Consider the following 25,396-nt stretch of genomic DNA (forward strand, 5'->3'; position numbering starts at 1 on the left):
GGACTCAGTGTTGTGCTAGGGAAGAAAACTGGCTTTCACCACAGTCGGTGTGATCCTGAACAAGGCCAGGTTGGGTGGGGCTTTGAGCATCCTGGTCTAGTGGAAGGTGTCCCTGCCCATGGCAGAGACAGTGGAACTAGATGATTTTTAAGGTCCCTTCCAACTCAAACCATTCTATTATTCTATGATTCTATGACATGTCTCTGTTCATGTTGGTCATAACCAAGTGAGTTGTTCTCAGTCAGTTCTGTAGAGAAGGCAAGGAGAAAGTAGAAGGAGATGTTGTCAAATTACAAAATTATGAAAATGACCTTAAGCATCCATGTGTTCTTTTGTCTCCCTGTCACATAAAGGCCAAAAATCTGAAAGGACGAGAATAGACTGAGATGGGGAGGGGAAGGAAGAAGGCAACTGCACCTATATTTCTAAAGAGAATTAACACATGGAAGACAAGATAACGTGAGAAAATTTGATTTCAATTGATGTTGAAATCTTGATTTGTATTTTTTTTGCTGCCATCAAGCAATTGCTTGGCATTCCTTTTTAGAAAGCTATAAATGCCACTCAGTTTATGAATTGGGATGGGAAAAATCAAGAAGGAAAATAAAAAACGTCACCCTCAAATTGTCATATTGTCCACACGTGACCTAGTGTAAATCCTCAAAGAATTCCAGTTTGAAATACACCGTGGTAGAGAAATCAACAAAATTAAATACACGAATTCTCCAGTTTTAATGATGTGCCTTTAAGGGAAAATCGCTCAGCTTACACAACTCATTACCTTTTCTGTGTAATGGAAGAAATATTTACCTACCTCAAAGGAATTTGAATTGGATCCTGATTCTGATTTTATGGTCACATAAATGGTAATTTTACCAATGAACATTTTGGCTGGTAAAAGGACAGAAGAAAAAAGTATTTTTTTCAAAAGAGAGACTTTTGCAGGCGCAAAGCAGCAAGCATTAGGATTTCCTTAATAATACTTGACACCACATAAAATTATAAATAGATGCCCATCTCTCCAGATTCCTGAGCCACTATTAACAATAATGATACAAATAAAAGCTGGGTTTTTTTGTCATGTTTGGAATCGGTAGATTGGGCTGTTAGCTCCATCTGGAAATTTTAAAAATATATAACCTTAGTGTAGCAGTATTGCTTTTGCACTACCTTGACAATACCGTCTGGACTTGAAACAGAATTTGCCTAGAAATGCAATGCAAAGACACCGAAACAGAAGTTTGCATCTAAAGAACCAGAAGAATTATTGTGATGAGGTCTGAGTTCCTTGTCTTCTGGAAGTGAATAGCAAAACTCCTGCTGACTTGGAGGGTGGCTTCAAACATCTGTCCATGTCTAGAAAGGTAGAAAAAAATGGATAATTCAACACATCCTCAAGCCTGAGGAGTCTAAACTATCAGATCCTTTTCAGTTTGCTGCTTCTTGACTTTCCTGCAAACCTTTTTCTTTCTGGTTCTTTGTTGCAGGCCATGCTTGCTTTGCTGCACCAGTTCTTTAGACATTTAGGATGGCACAAAACAAAGACAGCCACCCTGTGCTTGGAGGAGATAGTTGTGTGTCTTGAAATGGTTAACTTCAGATTTATAACAGTCACTGCTCTGCCTCAAAGACTACTTTTGCTGTTGTACAAACTGCTTTCTCCCTAATGTCTTGGCATAGTCCCTTTTCATGAAAATGTTAAGATTTGAAATTTAAAATGCTTCATTGCCCCAGACTTCCTGCCACTGGCAAAGGAGGGAAGACAGTGTCAGTAACCTTGGTGCTTTTTTCAGTCAGGCTTTTTCGGCAAATCCAAAAAAATCGCATAGGTCTTAACATAAAAAGCTTTACAAGATTGCCAATTCCCTCTCAAATCAGTCTCAGTGCTAAAGGAAATTATTTGATTGCTTTGCACATTATACATTATTATGAAGGATATTTGCAAAAGTTCCTAACTTCTGATGTATTTAGGAGCACAATTCATGACCATAGTCCCCTTCCCTGCTTTTAATCCCTAATATATAATCTGGTGCTACCAGACTGTACTGTGCCAGCAGTTCTGATACAGGATGGGTCCAGGCAACTGTGCCATGACTTCAAGGAGGCCAGGAGTCTGCCCTAAGATTTTCTTAATCAAGAAGTCCAAAACGCAGATGAACACAACAGAATCCTTTCCTCATACAAGTAGTCCAAATACAGCTGATGGTTGCTTCACTTTTTGAGTTCTTAATCTCTTACACCATTGCCCTTGATTAGAGCTGCGAAAGCTTTAGTACCTTTGAAACAGCTGCAGCTTCTGTCCTTACGTCAGAAGATAAAAATATTCTGCTCTTTGTGTCTAATTCTGTTCGGTTACAGTAAAATTAGTGCTGAAATTAGGGATTCTGGTTTTCAGGTTACTAAAAAAAAAAATCTGATAAAATTACATCAGCTATAAGTTTCCTAGAGTCAAAATAAACATACTTGAATGGCAGAAAGTGACACATTTCCTTTAAAAGGTTTTTCTGGAATTCACCTTCTGTTCACACTGTCTGCCGCACAGCATATACCTCTCTTCCTGTTCATGCTTTCTGTAGTTCATATGTGCATTGGTTAAAGTAGTATCTTAAACAGCTTTTTATTTGTGTACTAAACTCCACGTGGGACCATATGTACCAAATCCTAAATGAAGTAATGGCAAAGTTTGTATACATTTTCCTCCTGCCTTTCTGTCTGTCTTGTAAAACAGCTCATTTTTGCTCAGGTTTACATGGCTACCATTCAAATCTTCATGTAAAAATCAGTTTTCTAAGAATTTACAAAGTACTAACCATTTGTAAAAACAGACACTGAGGATTCAGTAATTATACCATTAATTAAAAAGAAATCTCTCTCCTGGAGATGTAAATAATTCATTTTATGTTATATGCCTGGGAAGAGTACAGTCTCTCTTTTTTAGGGGAAAAGAGTTGGAGTTTATTCTAAATGTTACAAAGTCAAGGATAGAAAATACAATTAAAAATGACATTTTGATCATAATCCCCCTTTCAGATACGGCATGTAAAAGAAAAGGTATATTTAGTAATAGATCATTTCACAGAAAGGCTTAAAATGTCATTGCTAACCATATTTTCTACCTTTGCTCTGTGTCTGTAGATAACCACTCGTTCCATTTGCCACCTACACATTGATAATGCTTTAAGCCCCCTTCTCCAGGCGAAAGGATAATCCAGTGGTTAGGCTGAAATTTGAATTTGATGAGCAGCTTTGCCATGGACCTCTATCTGGTGACCTGCACAAATCCCTTATTGCCATATGCAAACAAAAGATAGTAAATGCTGCAAAGTTTAGGTCTTTTCTGGTGGTGTCTGGCTTGTGCAGACTTACCAGGCCTAGTTGGACTTGTAGGACACCTTACCTAGAGAGAGCCACCTTGAAATGTGGGAACGTTCAGTCTGGAGAATCAGGCTAACTCAAGTCTGAGGTAAAACACACAAAATGACTTGCACGGGATCCTCAGTACCAACTGCTTGATCTGCTTTTATTCCACTGCGCTTACTAGTGTGATTGACTCCTGGTTATCTTTCAGCATCTCGTTTCCCTGACTGTACGCGCTGTCTGCTTGCTAGACCGGTCCTGAGATTTCACCTGGAATGGAATAACTAGGTCTCTTTCTGGACAAAATTAGCAGCTACATAGGGTTTGAACAAAGACTGTTCCACTGGGCAGGAGGGTCCTCTGGTATTGGTCCTCCAACCAGTCTGGTCATCCACTGCCATTCCAGAAAGTATCATATCGGTACATGACCTCCAGCAATAGCATAGAGAGATTAATGCTTAAAGAACCTTTAAAAGGTTTTTAAGATGTCTCAACCCAAAAGAGGGACCACAAGAGACTTGGAGGAGAGATGGGATCTTTATAGCAATGTTCCTCAAGCTATGCCACATATGATTGCAGCGTTCATGACTGTGACATTGGTCACCTACAGGGATGTGGAGTGGCTTCATCTAGAGGAGTTTAAAACACCATTGAAATTAAATGTGATCTATACTAAGGTCCATACTATACTGATCTATACTAAGACCTATACTAAGGAGGGAAACTGCCATGTCGAGCACAGGGCAGACAAGCATTGTGCATGGCATGAGCCATGTGCTAGAAGTGCCTTTGACAGAGGGAAAATGGAGGTGTATGGGACAGCTGTGGAGCCAGGGTTTGCATTAAGTGGTGTGCAGTGTGGAACGGACTGGCTGGTGCTGGGTGTGGCTAGGCAAAAGCAGAGACAACGTGAGCTACTCTGGACCCATTGGCCAAGGCAACGGGCCCACCCATAGGTGGAAACCACAAAAAGAGGAAACTTGTACACTTCAGTTCCCCGGTGATAGAATGAATATTTCATTATCAAGTGTGTTGTGAAATGAATAATTCAGAGGCACCTGGATATTATAATAAGAGAGTTGTGTAAGCAAGCACTAGATACGCAGTGGATACCCATTGGCCCTTGAGTCAGCAAGGCAGGTGTGCAAATGTTCTGCTAAACAAGGATTTAAACATAAGGTCAGAGTCCCCGTTTTGCTACTTTTTTCTCTTTGCTTTGGCCCTAGCAACATCTGCTGCACTGCATCATCCCACTAAACACATCAGAACAGTCAAGACAACACTTCTTAAAAAAAGACGGTTGTCATTTCATACTAATTTCCTGACAGGAATGAAGCTAAATTGGTTAGAATTTTTTTTAAGGAACATCAGCATTTGGCAAATAAGGACACATAAAAATAATTGAATATACTATACATTTCACTAGAGCACGCTTGAATAGTTCCTGCACTAAATTACATATGTGGATCCCACTGTTTCATCTGAGATCATCTCAGCAGGGATGACTATGGAAATGCAAATTTACACTGCTGCTGAGTCCTTGCAGATTTTACACTGTGTGTCAATAATTCACTTAAGGATCTTGGAAGGGTTTGCTTTCTCTCTTAACTTTTAGCAATTCAAACATTCTGCTCTCCAAATTAGATAAAATTATTTAAATCATAATGGTATTTTTAATATCCGCTCTAGGCCTCCTCTTGCTTGCTGCAGGAGGTTCCAGGTATCCCTATTTCTCCTTTGTGCAATGTATGAGTATGACCATCACTTAACCTAAAATATGAAGGGGACTTTGTGCCAACGGTCTTTCAAAAAATGACAAAATGTTCATTTTTAATATAATTCTTTGTTTTACCAAAACCAGAGTCAACACAGGTGACAATATTGCTGTTCACACAAAATCCTACAGTGATTCTGCCATCTATTGTTTTTACAAAGCTTCCTTCAAAATCACTGAAAGCTATGCCAATGTAATGACTGATGAAGCATTCTCTGTATGGAGGTGTTAGATATTTTGCTAGACTGACTGAGAAAGTTGTCAAAAGATAGCCAAGTTTTTGCCTGCATGAGCTGTTTTCACCTTGTCTCACACAGATTATCACAGCCAGATTGACTCCAAGTCTCTAACTATCCAAAACTGGCAAACTCCTAATTGCTTTAATCCTTGTACTAAGGAAGAAGGAGCAAATGACCAGGACTGGTCTGTTAAAAGTTGGAAAAAAAATTAGATCTCCTAATAACATTGTCTTGCTTTATTCTATTAGAAAAATCCAGGTTTCCCATAAGCATCGAAGAGAAGGAAACTTATTTTCCTATGAATTTATTTGGTGATTGACTTCACAGCCTAAGATGCAAGGTCTTGCTCAAGCCTTACCAACAGTGGGGTCATTTAGAGGGGCTTTTGATATTGCAGACTTTCTGGCATCTAATAAACATTGCACCTTTTTCCCTCACAGGAGTCACTGATAGCCTGACTCTACCCAGCCTTGATGGAACTGCTAGGAACTTAATGTCTCCGAGACTGCTGTCACTCTGCCATGCTTGCTTGACCATATTATTGGGAACTGGATGGACAGATGAACGCAACACTTAACAAGTCACATGAGGGTAGATACCTTACTAACAAGGGTAGAAAACAATATTGTATGTAGCTAGGCTAGTCAAACTCACGTTTTGGACATACCTGATTTTCAGGGGATCGTTAACTTTCTTCCAGTTTACTGTAAGACTCTGATACATGCCTCTCTAGCTGCCACAATTCAATTGTAGAATGAATTTAGGGATGTTTAAAAAAACCCAGTCATTCTGAAAAGTAAACTGCACTTGGATGAATTCTCTTAATATAAATTGGTCTTTCTGTTATCTCTGCTCTTTAACTGTGTTTCTCAGGGCAAAGATTTTTGGCAGTCACAGTGAAAGGGATAGCACATTTGTGTGGCAGTGCTGAAGGTGCTTTTAGCTTGAAGCCTGTGGTACTCCTTGAAATGAGATACTCGTGGGAAATGTGCTTGGAGGCCCAACCGACTGAAGCATGCTGCTCTGGGCTCCATTTGCTGTGGCCGTGTTTTGTTGTAGGTCAAAGAACAAGAGGAAGTCTAGTACGATGGAATTTCTAGCCATCCCAAGAATAGAATGGGTTGGATGTTCTCCAGTCAAACCAATTTTTTTGTCAGAAAATGGTGACTCATCACATCTGGAATGATTTGTGGAACTCTGTCATTTTAGCAAACTGACAGTGAACTGTAAGGAGGTTTTCATCATTTCTCACTTGTTTGCCTGGCAGGAGGTTGTAGACCCCAGCAACAGTCACTTCTTTGGTACCATGGGACTTCTATGAGTTTTTATAGCTGCCAGGAACTCTCACAGGCATTTGGAGGCCAGAAGCCCAAAGAGCCTTTGGTCCACTTGGACTTTGGCCCACTGTTGTACAGCTGAGAGCTCATGCTGGGGGCCTCTCTCAGGGCTTTCATGTAGACACTGTTGAAATTTTCCAGATATAAACTGCTTTTTTTTTTTTTTCTGAAAAAAATAGCTATTTACATCCATACGAGTAATTTACAGATACTTTGAGTGAAAAGTAGTCAACACATTTCTTTCTTAAATTCACCTAAGTTTCAAGTTTAAAAAAAAAAAAAAAACCAAAACCCACCAAAAATTCTCAAACTCTCAACATTTCATTCTGCCAGGAACAGTCTTCCTTCCATATATGGGAGAAAGAAAGGTTGAGACATCATTTTCTGCTTTTTGATGGTGGCTCGTGTGGAAAGCAGGACTTACATAAGCCAACTTAAAAGCCTGCTCTGTGTGAAAAACCTACTCTGGACACCTTTGCCAGTCAGCTGGAACACTGATTCCCACACTCCCAGTCTGCTGCCTCACCCATGAACTCTCGGGGCTTTGCTGTTTCCAACTCCCTGTTGTTACCCTAGGAGCTGGGCATTAAGCAAGAGTTTGTCATGGTCTCCAGTTTCAGTTTCTTCAACATTTTCAAAAAATCAGTAATTTTAGCTATTTGGAAACAAAATATCTAGGAACTATTCACTATCATGGGAAACTCTTGAAATTTCTATTTTTATATTCCAAAGAAGGAAGGAAAAAGTCTTGAATTTCCTACAGAGAAGAAATGTCAGCTTTTAATGTGGTGTTCTCAGGAATATCCTTGCTAGAGGCCACAGCATTGCAGCCTTAGGAACAATGGGAGCTGGATAGAATAGCTGGAGTCAATCTGAAGTGTCTGTTTTCTGTGATGTCATTTTATTTTTATCCAGGAACAGCAAAGTGCTAATGCCTTGGCGGCCAAAATCACAATAAGCTCTAGCTGTAATGAATGTAGGGATGCAGACTTGCCTGCAAATCGTGAGAGGTGTGAGTTTTGGGATGCAGTCATCTGTACTGCCAAACCTTGCCCACATGTTGTGCTGTTCTCACATTGGGATTTTTCAACTGTTACTTCTATTAAGAAACAGCATCACTCTCAGAAATTACAGAAAAGAATTTGGGGAAAAAACAAAGCATTTTTGAAATCTCACCTCTGCCAACCCCTCCCCAACATCCTGTTGTCACCTGTTCCTTCCATAAATGACTTGGAATAATTAGAGCTTTTGAACAAATCTGAAATTATCTGTTTATCAGTGAGTGATGCTATAGCTCTTCAATAGCGCTTGTTAGCAGGGGGATGTTGATCTGTCATCTTCAATCTTGGGAAATGACCCTAGTGAGATTAAAATGACATCGAATACACTGTTTTCTAAAGAACAGCCTTTTGATTCCATGGAAGGAGAGCTGCCTCTTTCACTGTGCTGCCAAAGCTTTTCTTCTACGCTTTCAAATTAGTATGAGTCATTTTTGCAGAGAGCTGAATATCTGCCTCCTAGCGAGACTGCAGGTGTCGGGTGTTATTCCCAAAGTCCTCTTCACATTCCATGCTTGCTGTTGTGTTCCCCCAGCTCCTGCCTTTTTGCTTGCTAGGTTGAAACATGCATTCAATTCTTGCTAGGCCTTTGCAGCAGGGAAGCATTGATCCTGGTCTTGTTCAGTAACCTCTGACACTAAAGGTGTCTGCATGTTCTCTTTGAAGCAGCTACAAGCTTGAAGGGAGAGGCCATAGTTTGCATTAGGCCAGCTGAAACACTTGGAGAACACAGACAAGTCTTCGCACATGCAAACCTTTCTTCTGGTCTGAGGGAGAAGCAGCAGCCAGGCTCACGCTAACTAATATTGCTCAGCCATCATGGCTACAAAAATGCCACTGCTATTGTATTGTAATGCTTTCTGTAAAAATGCCGGAGAAATAGAAAATAGAAAACTGGGGAGGGGTACTTTAAATTTTTAGTATTCTGCCCAAGAAATAGTTCCCCAAACTGAAATAATTTTGTTTGGCACTTTTCCTAGATTTGTACTTGCACAAATCTGACTCCGGAGTGAATATGATCGCTTAACAGGGTCACAAATGTATTTATCAGCAGGCATCTTTAAGATTGCCTTCTTCACTTTCACCTTGTTTCAGTTGCCAGGCCATATTCCCTCAGCCCTGCAGAGCTTCGTTTTCCTTCCAGCCTGAAGTCTGGTTCTCTGGTGTCTATTCATATCCATAATAATGCCTTTATGTTTACAAAATATTAGGGCTGAGCATGAGACTTTCCAGTTTGTAAATAAGAGCAAAATCTATTAGGCAACCAAGGAAGCAAGAATTCATCATTTAAATCCCAGATTAGAAACAGTGGGTATAAAAAACTGCATGAAACTGTATCCTGCATTAAAAGGAAAATAGAGCCTGTCATTTACTCACTGGAATTTACATTTTTTTCTCTCATGCAAGAAGCGGGATTGAATACATGGGTCATATTAATTACGTCTTAACTTCAGCCATTTTAAGGTTGCCTCTTAATCTACATGAATTATTTTAGTTCTGTTTGGAGACAGAGGAACAGAGGCAGGCAGGTCCTGAGAGTAATTCAACCCACCTTAAGAGCAGAAAAATAGTCCTGTGTGACTGTTTTGGATTGTCTTTCTTCAAGATAGCTGAAGTTAGGTGAGATGAGACTGTCCTGGTTTTGGCTGGGATATAGTTAATTTTCTTCATAGTAGCTGGTATAGTGCTGTGATTTGGATTTAGTATGAGAATAATGTTGATAACACTGGGATGCTTTAGTTGTTGCTGAGCAGCGCTTATGCCAAGTCAAGGACTTTTCTGCTCCTCACCCCACCCCACCAGCGAGTAGGCTGGGGGTGCACAAGAGGTTGGGAGGGGACACAGCTGGGACAGCTGACCCCAATGACCAAAGGGATGTCCCACACCATATGGCATCATGCTCAGCACATAAAGCTGGGGGAAGAAGAAGGAAGGGGGGGGCGGGGGGCTGGAGTGATGGCGTTTGTCTTCCCAAGTAACCATTACGCATGATGGAGCCCTGCTTTCCTGGAGGTGGCTGAACACCTGCCTGCCCATGGGAAGCAGTGAATGAATTCCTTGCTTTGCTTTGCTTGCGTGTGCAGCTTTTGCTTTACCTATTAAACTGTCTTTATCTCAACCCACGAGTTTTCTCACTTTTACCCTTCTGATTCTCTCCCCACTCCCACCAGGGGGGGAGTGAGCAAGTGGCTGTGTGGTGCTTAGTTGCCAGCTGAGGTTAAACCATGACAGAGCCCCATTTCCCAAAGAGAAACCCTAGATTTTTCCCCCATCCCCCCTTCCTATTAATTGATCTGTTTTTCTCAGAAGCACTAAAGGAAAAAAGTGGATATAGAATCAGCTGGCAGGATCCCTGCAGCATGATGTCTCTCTTCTTATCATATATATTTTCTTAAAAAAAAAAAGGAAAAAAAAAAAAGCTGCAGTGATATTTTACAATCCATAAAGAGTTTTCTACATTTGGCAGAAATAAAATGCAAAGCATTTATTCCTATATTGCAAAGGGCCCTGGAGGTGCAGTAATCAACACTTTATACAGCCAAAGCGGCGTTCTAGGAGACAGGCTGTAAAGCAGAGCCAGACTCAGTGGCTATACAGTCCTGTGTCTGTGGTAACTTTGTTAAAGAGGGGAAAGTGGGGATTGTTGTTCCGTAAGGAGGTTTGGATAGTTTAATCCTTGGGATCCTAGTGGTAAAGGCAATATGGCTGGAGCGATTTATATTTGATTTAAAGCCTAGAAGTCCCTGAGCAATCTCCGTGCTGACGGAACCAGTAGGGCACAGGGAGGCTTGTATTTTGCAGAATCAGCCCCTTATTTACAGTTCTAGTCCCCTTATTTACAGCTCTAGTTTATAAAGAAAATGATATGAGATAAACTTCCTTCTCAAGGCCAGGGAAATATGACCAGAACAGTCCACTTTGAGGGGGGTCTTTAAGTTCCCAGAAATATTTATTGTGGTATGCCTAATCCTAAAGTGAGCTGGGGAGCGGTGGCTTTTCAGACTGCGTGGAGACTATATAGAGTCCCTGTATGGGGTGCTCTCTCCAACGTGCATCACGTTGCCACCCAGCCACAGGTGTCTGCAAAAATGTTAGTTCTCAATATGCGGTAACAACCTTTATTGGAGAAAAATGCAGTCTTGCAGATCCCATCAAAAGACCCTTTCTTTCAGCCTTTATCAGAACTGGGGAGTGACTCATTTCGGTACCGATAGTAGAGCCTACTCTGCGTCTCACAGGCATCTAACCACTTTCTAGGAGTCTCAAAACCCACAGAATTTCTGGGTAAACCTTAATCTGGGTATTTTGAAACAGATGTTTTTCCCCAAAATAAAGGTGCCATTTCTCATTGGTTGTTCTACTCTACATTTATATTTCTCTTTTCCTTAGAAAAGGCTGTAACTGCAATAAATAAATTGATGCTTTTAAGAATAAATTTACCTGGAGCCACTTCTACAAATATGAAGTCATTAGACTTTGGCCTTTGCTTTAGATTTTGCCAGGAAACCACTTCTCCTTACAGTCATTTCCATTCAGCCAAAAAGAAATTTGTCATATAAAAATACTATGTAGCTCAATAGAGTGATTGGACCATTTATAAGTTTTGGACCAAATCTCATCTTCAGTGATTACCTCATGCCACTCTATTCATTCTAATGGATTTGATGTGAAAAGAGATGGAGCTGATAGAAGCTCAACCTATGCTTTCAAGCCAAGACTACAGGCAGCAAATCCAAAGCGGGTTGATTTAATGTATATGGATAAAGCCAATGTCTTGGCAGAAAAATTCAGTAGTGTGCTTAAGTGAGCAAGACTAGTAGGCTAATGTGTGCATGATTCAGTACAAACAATTGCACCTTGTACTGGCAAAGTATGACTAGTAGGAATAAGGAATCCAAGTTCTGGTAAATAAACACTGATGTTTGTTATACCCAGTAGTTGTGCAGCAACAGAAATGGGAGAAAAAGGTTATGCCCTGACATGCTTAATACTAGTCTTGTTAAATTTCAAGTGCTCTGATCCCATGAAACATGGGAATAAATAAATGTAGTTGCAAGCATCTGAGTAGTCACGTGGAATTATTAGCTCCGTTGCATTTTCTTCAAATTGATAATCAAGTCTAAACTTGCAGCTTCTTTACTGTCTGACACTGTGCACCTAACTAAGGTTCTGTGTGCCTCTGTCTGCAAAGGTGGTTAAGGACTTCCAGAAGGCCATTCACTGAATACAGGTGGTGAATACGCTCCTAATTCTGGGCCCTCACTTAAATCCCTGAATTTGGATGGAAATAATGCCAACCATAGCCTTTTCAGGAGGCTATCAAAAGCCAATTACATGTAGTCAAGAGGCAAATGTGATGGTGCCCAGAATAGATGTGGAAAGCACAATGAAATGTCATCAGTGTACGTGACATGCCCTTGAAATGTCTCGTCCAGAAACATGACCTGTTTCTGAAGAGGGGAATAGTGCTGGGAATCAAGGCCGCACAACTACATGGCTAAAAGAAGCAGTTAAACTGCTGTGTGGCCTGAAAGGCATTTGGGAAAGAATGAAATGGGAAGGCACCACTCAGGAACGCCTTAGTGTTGAGTTTGAAGTTTTACAATTGCAAAAAGAAGGAAAATAGTCTCTCTAAATCTCTTCACTATTATGGGAACACATGTAAGAGGAGGTCAGTTTTCTGGAAGCTGGTCATTTGAAAGTTATTCTGATCTGTGCCTTCTCATTGGAACTTTACTTCCTGAAATGCATGGTTAGTTTCCTAAATAGAAGATGGATTAAAAGCTGATGTGACTTGATTCTTTTCACTGGTAGATCTATTGTTACATAATCATAATAGAAACAGAGAAAAAATTAATTGGGAGGGGACCCTTGGAAGTCAACTGATTAAACTACTGCTCAAAGAAGGTTAATGAAAAAGTTCAGAATTTCTAACTTCAAAATCTTTGCTGGCAGCGGCATAAACCGTGTTCTTTGGTTTCAGTCACTGCGGTTAGCGTAGAGACTGGGGAAAGAGAGAGAGATTTTTAAACCACCTCTTTGATTTTCCTGTATTTTTGTGCTCTAAGGCCTGCCTGGCTCCCACTGTAAATTGAGACCTCTCTAAAGTATGTTTTGTTAATGGGCCGTGAGAAAGAAAATACAGTTTTAGCATTCCCTACTCTGCCTGTGTCTTTTGTTCCCATTTTAGAGGAGTGCCATTACAGTGGGAGCTGAGAGAAGAGCTGGAATAGGGTCATTCCCACAACCTGTGCTGACGGGGGAGGCTCCTTTGCCTAGTCCCGCAGTACCTTTCATGCTGAAAGATCAAATGTAAACCTTTCTTACGTCTTTTGCTGTACTCAAAGAGATAGTACAAAGGACCCATACATTTACGTTTCAAATAACCGTGTTTGCTAATACACAGGGCCCAGCTGCATACAAACCTCTGCTATCTGGAGGGAGTTGGAATCCATCCACATCTGCTGGATTTCAAATTGGCACTTTATATAGCTCTCAGAAAACCAATAAGAGGCACGTAAAGAAGTGAGATATATTTTCCAGTTCAGAATTTCCCTGTAATTAGAAATATTTCAAGTCCTCTTTTTCTATTTCAGTAATCTAAAATGGAAAAACTCATCATAAGCAAAAGGCAAGCGATTTTCAATCTACATGTGAGACATCATTTATCATTAGGAGCTATGAGAGCATGACCATTAATTTTTTTCCCAGGTCTTTCATATCTTGTATTTTTTAACTCACTTTTGTATTACGTTTTTGAATGATAAAGCGTTCAATTCACTGCTTAGGGATTGTTCTCAAACTCTTTAATATAAACCACATCCATACAATATTGAAGGATCTGACTTAAATTAAATCTACAGAAGAAGGGATATTCAAAGTTCTCTATTTTTATGAGTGTATCATTCATCTTCATCTGTCACGTCAGTGTCTCTCTGTACTGTAAGACTGTGCTCTTGTCTTGTCCATTCCAAATTGCTTAGATATCCTTGAAAAAACAGAACAAAAACAGAAGCAGTGAGAATTTTGTCATCAACTTCACGGAACGCAGAATTCAGCTTTTAATGCAAGGAGTGCTACTTGGAAGTCTCTGCCCAGTCATTGCAGAAAATTAAATATCAGGTGTGAGAGACTACGGAAATGATGCTCACCTTAGCTAGGCAAGTGTTAATCAAAAGTAAGCTCCATGGATTTAAATGGGCGTGCAGCAAGGTCAATCAGCTGCCAGACAAGAACCAGGTTCATTAAGTGCTAAGGGAGTGACTTCCACCAATTTTCCAGACGTTGCATTTTCCCGTATCGTTGTAGGGTGAATGGGAAGCTATAAGCAGCAGTAAATAACAGAAGAGGATATGATAAAATAGGGGGGGAGGTTAACTGTAACCTTCCTGTGAGTTGTTTTCCTGCTATGCATCGCTTTCCCCTACAGTTGGTTTGCCAGCCCACAGAATGTCAAGCTGTTGCAAGACACGCAGTTTTAGCACAGCTGTCAATTCTCCAACCAGTGTTTACTTCATGCACTGTATATGTGCAGCCTGCCTTCCACATACCATCTAAGAAGGCACATATATATGCATATGAACCTGAAATGTTGTTCATGGAGACTTTCAGTGGTCTGGCACCTTTGGAAACACAGTAAGTCATCTGATGTCTGTGCACCAAATTGTGTAGGAATTTGCTCCTGAAAACACTTTTGCTACCCGAGTTTCAGTTCTAAAATTTGTCCGTGATCAAAAGTAGGCTTGTACAGTGTCTGCTGCTTAAGAGTAGTTGTGCAGCATATATGCTCTAGAGAACATTTACATGCTTTTGATGCAGTTTAGAAACAGTTTGTCAGAACAAAATATAATCCGGTATAACTCATCACTAGCAACCTGGGTAGTTTTTAGAGCTTAAATACTTCTTCCCTTTCTGAAAGTGCAAAGACCTGACTCACTTCACTATGCCTTCTCTCGTGGAGAAATGCTATCATGCATAGGTCATACTATCTCAGCTCACAGTTACAGGAGCATATATCAACAGTATCAAAATTGATGTCTCTTATGAGCCCTTTTAAATGAATTTACTACTATTTATTATAAGGACTGTATTTATTAAGACATTTTATCAAGAGTTTTGGACTTTTTAGTTAAATAAAAGTATATGATTTTCTTCTTATTTGTGCTACTGTAACTCCATTGCTTTTAGTGTTTCAGCAGCCAGTGTAATTCAGAGGGCCATTTAACTTTTTGTATTTGTGTTCCTGATGAAGTTAATATGAAATTGCATTTCGATTTCCCTTATTCCCAGGTGAGCTGTCATGAGAAAATAAGTTCAGGGCAATACCATTTGGTCATGGCATATCTAAGAAACCAAAAAGCTTGGATTCCAAATGAAAAAAAATCAGTAACCAGAGGTGATTTTTGTTTACTATTCCCTACCATGTCCCTGTCGTTGTACTGTCCTGCAGTGGGCACGTGTGGGTTTTTAACATTCTGGTCTAGACACCCCCCTCTGTTAACAGCTTTCAAGACTCCAAACCTCCAGCAAGCAGAAATGTCCGATTGCGGAGCTGTGTCCTTGCTGCCCAGCTGGGGAAATCTCTGCTTGACTTTACCATCTGCCTCCCCCCAGCGCTTCTAAGAACACCGTGCAGAGGGGTGACTAATGGGTGAAACGCTCTTCTGGGAAGAGTTAGCACAAAATACAAGGGACCTGAAAAGAATGAACTCACTGTGTGGTTGGGGGGGGTGTGGTGTGTGTGCACGAAATTCAAACCAAATGTCTTACAGAATTAAGACTGGTTTGCAGAGAGACCTCCTGTGTTAAGACTGTAAGCTGATCATGTTCTGCAAACAGAAAGAGATGAAGAAATGAATGCTGTGGACCCCGCAGATTCGTAGTCACCTGGGAACTTGGGCACGTGTGAAGCTTCCGACACATAAGCAGCTGGGTTGAAGTCGGTGCCCATGATTAAGCTTCTTCCTGCATCGGGACCTGGTTGTGAATTATTGGCTTAGTTCTAATTCTTGCCACATGGGACTGCTTTTAAATCTAAATTCGTTCATTAATGTTTATAAGGCGCACTGAGATCTTCCAACGTGTATGGCACTATTGAAATGTTAAGTGTTGTTATAACTCATGCTTGCAAAAGCAGCTGAAGATGGATTTACTTTACGTGGCAGACAGTAATGGCTCACTTGGAACAGTTACACATTCTATTGGGTAAATAACAAGAGTGTTATAAATTGTAAGAGTGATATGTTTACATAATAGACGGTAACCACTCCAGAGAAGCCATAACAGTCAGCTTAATAATATGCATTTTGAAAATGATGTAAATATATGTATATGTGAGGAAGCAAAATGGCTGTAGAAGATACAGAGCTGACAGTTCCTGGTAAATACTGCATGTTTTCCATGCCGTATTTTAATGTTTTTATGCAAACATGTCCATCTGGTGGCTTAACATGATAGCAGAGCAGAAAAAGGGTTGTATTCCAAGGGCTGTCACTAATGTATACACCAGTGCTATTAAATGCACTATAGATGGGCTATACAGTGGGCTGCTGAGTTTGCAAGTCAGGCAGTGCTGCTAAAAGCTTTCAGGCATGTTTGTTCCCCAGGACAACTCCCTCCATCTTCTCATCCCCCTTTTGGCTGTGTACCTTCACTTAAGCTTCCTCCCACATTTTTAAAAATGCGACCACTTCATTTCTGCCAAGCACGTTGCCTGTTCTCCATCTGCACAGTGCCTCAGGAAAAAAAGTCCTCCCAGCTTTCTTCTCTGGCTCTGTAGCATTTACCTGGCTGCTTCTACCTTATTGTGCCTTAATTTTTAATATTCTGGGTAGTGAAGTTCTGGTAAGGAATGCTGCTCTATGAAACAGTATGAAACTATATTTTCCATATGCCATAACCACGCTGTTGATGGTTGTATTCACTACGTGTGAGGGGAAATAATGCGGTAGCATTAACTGCAAGAGTGAAACCAAATTCTTGACTGGAGCTATTCTGCGGGTGTTTGTGAAACATTTTTTTCAACAAAAGGAAAAATGCCTTTTTGACCAAAGGAATTTTTTTCATGGGAAAAGCATATTTTGGTCAAAATCATTCATTTTGGAAAGGAAAAGGGAGGGGGGGCATACAAAAAGGCGTAATTTTAATTTCTTAAAAAAAAAAGAATTAGGAGAAAAATCATGATACTTTTTTTTTTTCAAAATATCCTGTCAAAAATGGTCATATCTACCTGCTTTATTCCATAGCTGTGTTGATGCATCTACTGTTACATAGTTCGTATAAGACCTTTCCCCATAATTCTTCCACCATTTTGAGAAAAATACCTGAACTGTATCACTCCCTTTGGTTTCCTTGTCTGTTAAAAAAAAAAAAAAAAAACCTCAAATAACCTTTTAAGTATTAAGAATAAGCTAAGAACACTTTAAAACTTATTTTTAGCATTGAAACTATTTTTAGTACCCTGAAATAACAAGCCTAAAGACAGAAAAATTTGTCAACGAGGAGTTCTGTTAACCCCCGTGCTGTGGTGGCTGTATGACAGACCAGGAGAACTGTATTCTTACAGCTTCTGTAGAGTAAGAATCGTACTGCTCTTTGCATATTTATCTGGTTTCTGTTTCTCTCTAAGTCTGTGCAATTTGGGCACCCATGACAGAAAAGTTTTTCTGTGGGGCAAGCCACATGGGAGTCCAGAAATCACTCTGCCTTTTCAAATCTGAGCAGCACTCTGCAGGGACGCAGCCGGGCGCTGTGGCTGCCGAGCCACGTGGGTCTCTTGGTGTGCACCAACCCTTCAGGGGAGCCTGCACAAAAAACCCTGTCACCTGCAGAGGACTCCTCCACTCCTCCTTGCCCCAAGTGGCACAGAGAATGTGATTCCTCCCCTTGGGTCTGGGGTGACGTGTGAGGAGGAGGAAGTCTGGTGGAGCCAGAGAAAGGACCTTTGGAGATGTAGTCCATGGACAAACTGGGATCAGTTTGTCATTTATGGTTAGCACTAAAAAAATTGAAAAATGTTCTTGGGTGCTGGGATTGGGGGGAGTGCTTGACTCCCCCAAGCTCTTGTACATCCAGTTTATTCATTCGGCATCTCCTTTCACCAGAGGATGAACCTGGACTGCAGCTTTAATGCCCCCTTGCAGCTTAGCCCCAGTGCATGCTCCTTCCCCCCTCCCCTCTGCTGCGCGGCTCTCTAGTCTCTTTACATCTATAGCAGGAAGCCAAGCAAAAGTCAGGAATGGAAAGGTCTGGGCATGAGTCCTGTGTCAAAACTGAGAGAGAGGAGCAGCTTTGGAGATGGTATGGCTTTCCATATCCCTAATAAGGATTGTTTAGAGTTAGAATAAAACTTGCTGTGGGGTTTTGATATGTTTTTTAACTTATTGGCCTTCAATAGTGCCTAGGAGCTAAATAGATTTCTACTATTACCTATTTCAGGGGCCTAATTTAAAATCTATATTAATACTTCGATGCCGATTTATCCATGATTTTATAAAGATTTAGCTTCCTTGAGGATTCTCTTCCCAAACTACAAGTAATATCTCGGCGTTAGAGCACATGGCAGATCTAGAGGTTTACAGTCAATTAGATGAAGCCTAGGGGAGGCGGGGAGTTTGGATTTCATTCTTATCTGTATGTGCAGCAACTGGGTTAGGATGAGGACACGCTCAAAAGATTGATTTTCTTTTCCTGTAAATACAATGGAGGGATGAGTCTTTTCAACTACAGAAAAACCACACCCTGCCAGAACAGGATCCCCACCCTGTCTCTGCTCAATCCTTTTGATAAAAGCTTCATGCTGTGGGCAATACAGATTAGTTTTAGATGAAGGAAGCAAACTGGAGAGGTAAGGATGGAGGGGGTCTCTGACTTACAATGCTGTCCATTCTAGTTATCTAGGAAACATCTAGGGACCGCACCTCATCTTACCCCAGCAATTCCCAAGAGCTCTGTGTCTCATCGATGTTCAGTCCAGCTGTGGGACTGGGACAATTTCACTTTTCATATGACATGGTCTTAGCTCTTCCCAGGCACGTGATTTTAGCTGAATTGTGGTATTTACAGCATATCCTTTTCTCATTTATTTTGCAACATGAACTGTCATTAAAAAAGAGACTTACAGGAAATATTAGGGGAAAAGGCAAAAGTACAAGAGTTTCCATCAGCAAGACACTGGGAAAGTGAGAGACATGCAGACCAAAAAGGAAAAAAGAAATTACCAAGCAAACCCAGCTGACATGGGTTGACATTATTCTTCCTAAAATCAAAATGTCATGGCAGCAGCAAGGAGCGAGATGTGTAGCGTGATATTTTGACTGCGCTGATTCGTGGTACACTCACAAGAGTTGCAGAGAGACAACCCCAGCAAGAAGTAAATTTTAACCAAGATGCAGGTCTTTCTCTTTCCCTCTTCGTCCCAAAGACATATCGTTAGCACATACCATAAAAGCAAAGTGACTTTTGCTTTCTTTTTCTTATTCAAGCAGTAAGACAAGCTGGATGGGAGAAAAGAGCTAATCTATAAAGTAAGCCAAGTTCTTAAAATTTGGATTTTGGAGAACATATCTGGGACTGTTAATTGGGGGACAAACCATTAGAGTTTTTTCCTGCAAGCCCTTCAAGGTCCAGCCTATTAACTCCAATTAAGTTGTTCTGAAGAACAGTTTATCATGGTCAGAGAGTCCTTGTCTCAGTATCCAGTGAGGAGTGGGATTGACTCATGCACATTATATCTAAACACTTCATCTGAATAACAAAAAACCTGTTTCTCTCTCCTGTCTTCCTAATATCCATTTTGTGATGATGACTTGATTGTAGCCCATATTTTGTTTGTAGTATTTTTGGTTGGGAGTTTCAAAATGCCTAGGCAAGTCTGATACTTCTTGCCACTGAAATGCAGGGTTAAGTGGGAATCATAACTATTTTTTGTTAGCTTCAGAAATCTGGTCTTTTATTTTCCCATCTGTTACTAATTTTTTTAACAGATTTCATTTTTGGAGGCGTGAAAAAGACAAACAGATTTTATGGGTTTTTTTCACCTGCAGAACCTGATTAAAAAACATCTTTCTACGCAGCATACACTCAGCCTGTGACACTGTGGCTGGGGAACTCTTCTGAATCCTCGTGTGGCAGGAGACAGAGTTAGTACGTAATTCACATTTTAGTATGTAACTTTTTTTTTCCAAGCTGTAGCCTTTTCTAATAATTTTGCTTACAGCATTTGTCATCGAAAGAAATATATGCAGTACATATATACATATGTATACATATATGTATATGCATGTAATTCTAGTGTGTGAGAGAGCGTGGTGCTTTATGGAGTTACTAGATTATATATGCTACCTGAAGGTACTGATGTCTGCGTTGTAAAATCTGAAAAGAAAATAAGATTGCTATTGCGATACCGAGGGCGAGTTGGCAGCTGAATAACTAAGTACTTCCTTGCATGCCAACCTGTACAAGGGCAGCAGGGCTGGTGTGCTGTCAGACTGAGTAGGACCCTGCGGTGATGCTGCTTAGTTCCTAAGGCATCTCCACCTCTCGTTCCCTTTCCTTACTTCTATGTTGAGTAAGACAGTTTCAAGTTTAAATATTTGGTCTTCTTCCTTTTAATTTTTAGAGGCATTTAAATAAGTCCCTTTTGAAGAAGCTCTTTGGCCTGCCTGCAGGAATTGTTCCTTAGAGGAAGGCAGCCAGCAAAATACCCTAGAAACAAAAGAAGAAAATGAGAAAAACAGCCCCAATGGGAATGATTTACAGGCAATCTCAGTGAGATTAGCAAATGGAATAAAAGCCAAGTCTACAAAAGGAGGCAATGCAGAAATGAGATACTGATCTCTCTGCAAGAGACACTGTCCCAGAATTTGGGATCAGCTCAACTGAGCAGCAATTAACAAACAAACAAAAACCAACAAAGCTTACAATAGTTGGGATCATAAAACACTTAAAACCATTCTGAAAGCCATATTAATACAAAGCCAACAGGAGAAACAACAAAACTTCTGAGTAAGCTACTGTATACTGCACCTCATAAGAAAATTGCCCCAATATCTAACATGAATATACATTATGTTACAAGACTTCCTTAGCACTGGCTGACCGTATCTTGGTATTTTGCAAAGCACCTTACATGCTGGGCCTTGTTTCTGTTCAGCTATTTCTAACAGTCAATGCCTGTATTTGCTCTCCATCCTCATCCCTTCCTGAGAAACTTGGCCCCCAGATCCACATACTCTAGTCAGCCCTCAGAAGGTGGTTTGAAATCTTCCACTGATTTTTTTTTCTTTTTTTTTTTCCTTTTCATCAAAAAAACCCTGAAACTAAAGTTTTTAAGGGTAATGTATCACTTATGACGAAATTTTTATTGGAAAATGTTTTTCAGTTCCAGGAATTTGTGGTCCAAGTGTGAGAGTAACAAATTGTTTCAGTCTAGGTTTTAGTATCTCCTGTTTGGGAGAGGTCACAGGTTTTTCCAGATTTAAGGCATGGTATCTTTCTTGGTTTCCCGATCTGTTAAAAGAACCTGACGATAGATTAGGACTAACAGAAAACTTGCTCTAGGCCTCTTGGTGTAAACTGTGAACATCAGTGAATTTATATTAGCAAAACTCAGTCAAGCTATCCAAAGCAGTATTTGGTGCAGCACCATGGTGGATATTTCTGAGCTACCTTATTCTGTTCCAGCTCTGGGCCCCCTGCACTGCTCTCTGTTGTACGGCAAAGATATGACAAATTCAGGCTTTGAAGATTTTGCCAAGTTTCACATCAATTATGTTCCAGATGAGATTTCTTTTCACATTAATAGTCACTGCCTTCTGATTACTGCTGGAGCCCACTCTTGAATAGTTCTAGTGATTTGCCCCGTTCCTATTCATAATCATGTAGCCAAAGTCCTTAGTTCAGTAAAAACGAAATAAAAACTGATCCACAATCACCTCATCCATTTTGTACTTTAAGAAACAGATTCTACACAGATTGTTCAACGCGGTGAAGTACTAGTCATGATGGAATAGCACTGAGGCATTTCCCACACTACAAGCCGGGATCTTTCAACTAGACTCAAGGGATTGTTATTCCCTGGCCTGCTTTTCTAGCTCAAGGACATGGTGGAAAGAAGTTCAGCCTGAGAAATCCATGTGGCACCTCGCATTCGTTGGCAGCTTTGAAAGCCTCACCTTCAAAGCCAAAACCTGCACTGTCCTGGAGTCAGTCCTGACCTCTCAGCTGAGATGTTGTCTGCATGCTAGAGCTAGCTCACAGAGAGTTAGGACATAAGGCATAAAGGCACCCAAAATCCAGCTTGTTCTGCTTTGCTACCGGATATGTACTGGGGGAGCTAAGAGCAGTCACCTGGGGAGGTAGGATGGAGAAGCCACTGCTTCCTAGCCTCATCCCCAACCCACTGCACAACAAGAGAGCTTGAGGAATAGTGTCAGGAAAACTTGCGGCACTGCTGCCAGAACTCAGCGTTTGCTACAGAAAAAGGCCTTTGGTCTGTAGTTCTGCTGCAAGCCAGCAAGCATTACACTCACTCCAAAAGTGTTTAAATAATTTTTTTAAGGAAGAGAAAAAAGATTTTATGCTGTGAGTAAAGGGGTGCAGAAAAGGGGCAAAGAAAAAAAAAAAGAAACGCATAAAAGTTAATTAAAAGTTATTTGCTGCATGAAATAGTTATCTAATATGCACCTAAAATATAACTAGTAGGAAATCAAAACATGGATTTCTTTTATATTAAGAATGAAATTCTTCACTACAGCATCCAGTAGCTGGAATCACTAAATAACTGTGAATCCATGTTGGAAGTGGGTTTGAAATTATTTTAAAACAAAGGGAAAAGAATAAAAATCAATGAAATACAATGGTTTGGAAAGACTTTTCCTGGAAAAGAGAGATAACTTTTAGGGTATTCATGATCCAGGGGGACAAGTACTTCTACTGCTTTGATAAATGACCTTTTTTGCTGCTTTGGAGTCAAAGGGAGAGCCTCTTTCCAGTGTGAATGGAGCTGGGTGAATCACATGGTCTATGGCAAGCTCTAGAGTGCTTAGCAAATGAAGTCATCCAGACAGGATTAAACAGAGTTATGTCTCCGTAGCAGAGCCTTGTTTATGGAAAATGAGTTTGGGCGATTGGCTTAGCCTAAGCACATACCGTTCTTTTTTACCTAGGCACATACGGCTTTCTTCAATAAAGTAGTCCTGTCCCAGGCAGCAAATATTCCTGGTTTTAGTTCATAGAGGTGGAGCCTGGGGGAAGGAGGCTGGCCTATCTGTTCCTCTGATTTCCCATAGCCTTGGCAAGCTCCTCAATATATACAGCAGTCTGTGCTGCTTTTTTTTTTCCTAATGAAATCCTACACTTTTTGAGGTCCCTGTGTCTTTTCCAAATGAAGCTGCCAAGAAACACATGAAGCATATATCAGCTGCAATTAGAAAATGGTGTTTTAAAATTATGTCGGTATTTTAAAGCATAAATATTCCTATTCATATGCATCTAAAATGCATAAATGCACCAGCTGTGAGGTTTTTCCTTTACTTCAGCTTATGAAAAATTCTGGGAGAGCAGGAAATTTAGAGCACAAGAATGGTTTATTTTTATACCTATTTCCCTTGTCATTTCCTTTTCCCATTCCAGTCCCTCTGAGAAGAACCAATTAACTTGAGACATTTTCCACATTCATTAGTATCTTCATTAAAAAAAAAGCAGAATTGTTTCAAGACTGGTATTTTATGCCCAGTAAACTATGATAATGTTGCCTTTCAGAGTGTAGCAAATAGAGGAAGCGCTGAAGATGTAAAATCTGTGAATAAATAAAACTGTTAAATTTTGCATCTGCACCTGTATCAGAACGGAACAGATGCCGTTACAAAACAGCAGGTTGCTAAAGAAAATGTACTTTAAGAAAGCAGGTTAGTGGCCATAAATGAAAAGGTGATTGCCAATGCTGTTGGAGGTAGTTGCTGGAAAAGAACGTGATTAGCACTTTTCAATAGAAGAACGAACTGTTGTGACTTCAGCAAAACAAAACTCTTTAACACTATCAGGCATGTAAGGAGTCACCAAAATGTCACCCGGGCTACATGCCACAATCAGAGTGGTAGCACAGGCAGGGAGACAGGAGTGCTCTGTCCAGATGCCATCCAGGGAGTCCTGGACCCACACAAGGCATCTGCTGCTGGTACTGCTGCATGATCCCCTTCTCCCTCTCCCTCCTTCCCCCTCTCCTCCTGCCATTTAGAGATGCCACAGGCACCCTGCCGTGAGCACAACCAGGAGCAGAGGCAGGTGATGGGGAGGAGCTCGGTACATGTGGGAGGTGAGAGCTGGTCCCTTCACGTGTATGCTCTTCTCACCTGATTTGGTGATATCGGGGGATATTGCTCTAGGCCCAGAATGCTCCTTGGATGTACGCTCGAGTTTGGGCCTGATGCTTTGCTCCTTTGCTTCTTGACCTCAGTAGAAAAATGCTAAGTCGGTAATAGGGTAGGAGAGAATTACCTTTGCTATGTACGTATGGTTCGTTCCCTGCTGTTTATCACTATATGGGCTATATTACAAACTATTTTTTCATTATTATTATTTCTAATAATTTAGTGAAAAACACTAACAAGTTCTTTTCCACTGCTCTTTTTCTTTTTTACTACTGAGGGGGCTGGAATTGGCTCAAGCTGTCCAGCCAAAATTGTGTATAATATCCAGAAGTCCTCAGATGGCCTAAGACCAAGGTACCTGGTTCTTACACCCACTCATTTTAATTCTTTGCTATGGAGACATGAAGTCCAGTGCAGATTTTTCCTGTCCTTCAAAGATTTCTCAAATGATGTAGGGTGAAGGTTAGACACCAACCAATAGTGTACATTGGAGCAACCCCTATAAGTTTTTGTTTTAGGATTAGAAAAGCCTATGCATCAGCGATATGTCACACTTCCTCACACTACTCTCTGTATTCTTTCCTTCTTGCCATGCTGAGCAAATTGTCATAGAGCTATCAGTTCTCGCTAGACTGGCAGCAACCCTGCTCTGACCATTTACCCCAAAGGGCTCTACAGTCTCTTGCAGTGACAGCTGCCCGGCACATACAGGTCTGACACTATTTTTTGGTGAAGTTTGCTCTGTAATTCCTAGCTGAATCTGTTTTTTCCTATTATTAGGGTTTTTAAGTTGCCAAGATCAGCCAGCATTTCAGACTTAGGGTTTATGGCTAAAGTCAAGTACAGTCAATTCTGAAAGGAACACCAGGGTCTAGTTGCTGCTTGAATAAAGTGACTGGATCTGTAGTAGCTCCATCTCAACTATTAAAGGTAGAGAGAGAAAGAAGAGGGAAGGAAAATAAAAGCATTTGTGATGGAGCAAAATTGTCACCCCAGAAATAAAGTGGAGGAACCTTTCATAATCCTTAAACCGGTCTCACCAAACCTCTGGTAAGGTTAGAGAGGCTTTTTGGTTAGATGCCTTTAGTTCCCAAACTCCTGCTTCTTCAAGACTCCACTCAGAAAATTCAGCGTGCTGTTATGTGAAAGATTAAAGTTTTCCTGACTAAATAATCAAGAAAGATTGCGACTGCTTTCAATGACTGCTTGCAAAATATTGTTCCTCTTGGGGAAAAAAAAAATGGCCCCGTTTTTAAGGAAA

Source organism: Mycteria americana, chromosome 2 (genome assembly GCF_035582795.1).
Source record: "Mycteria americana isolate JAX WOST 10 ecotype Jacksonville Zoo and Gardens chromosome 2, USCA_MyAme_1.0, whole genome shotgun sequence".
Lineage (NCBI taxonomy): Eukaryota > Metazoa > Chordata > Aves > Ciconiiformes > Ciconiidae > Mycteria > Mycteria americana.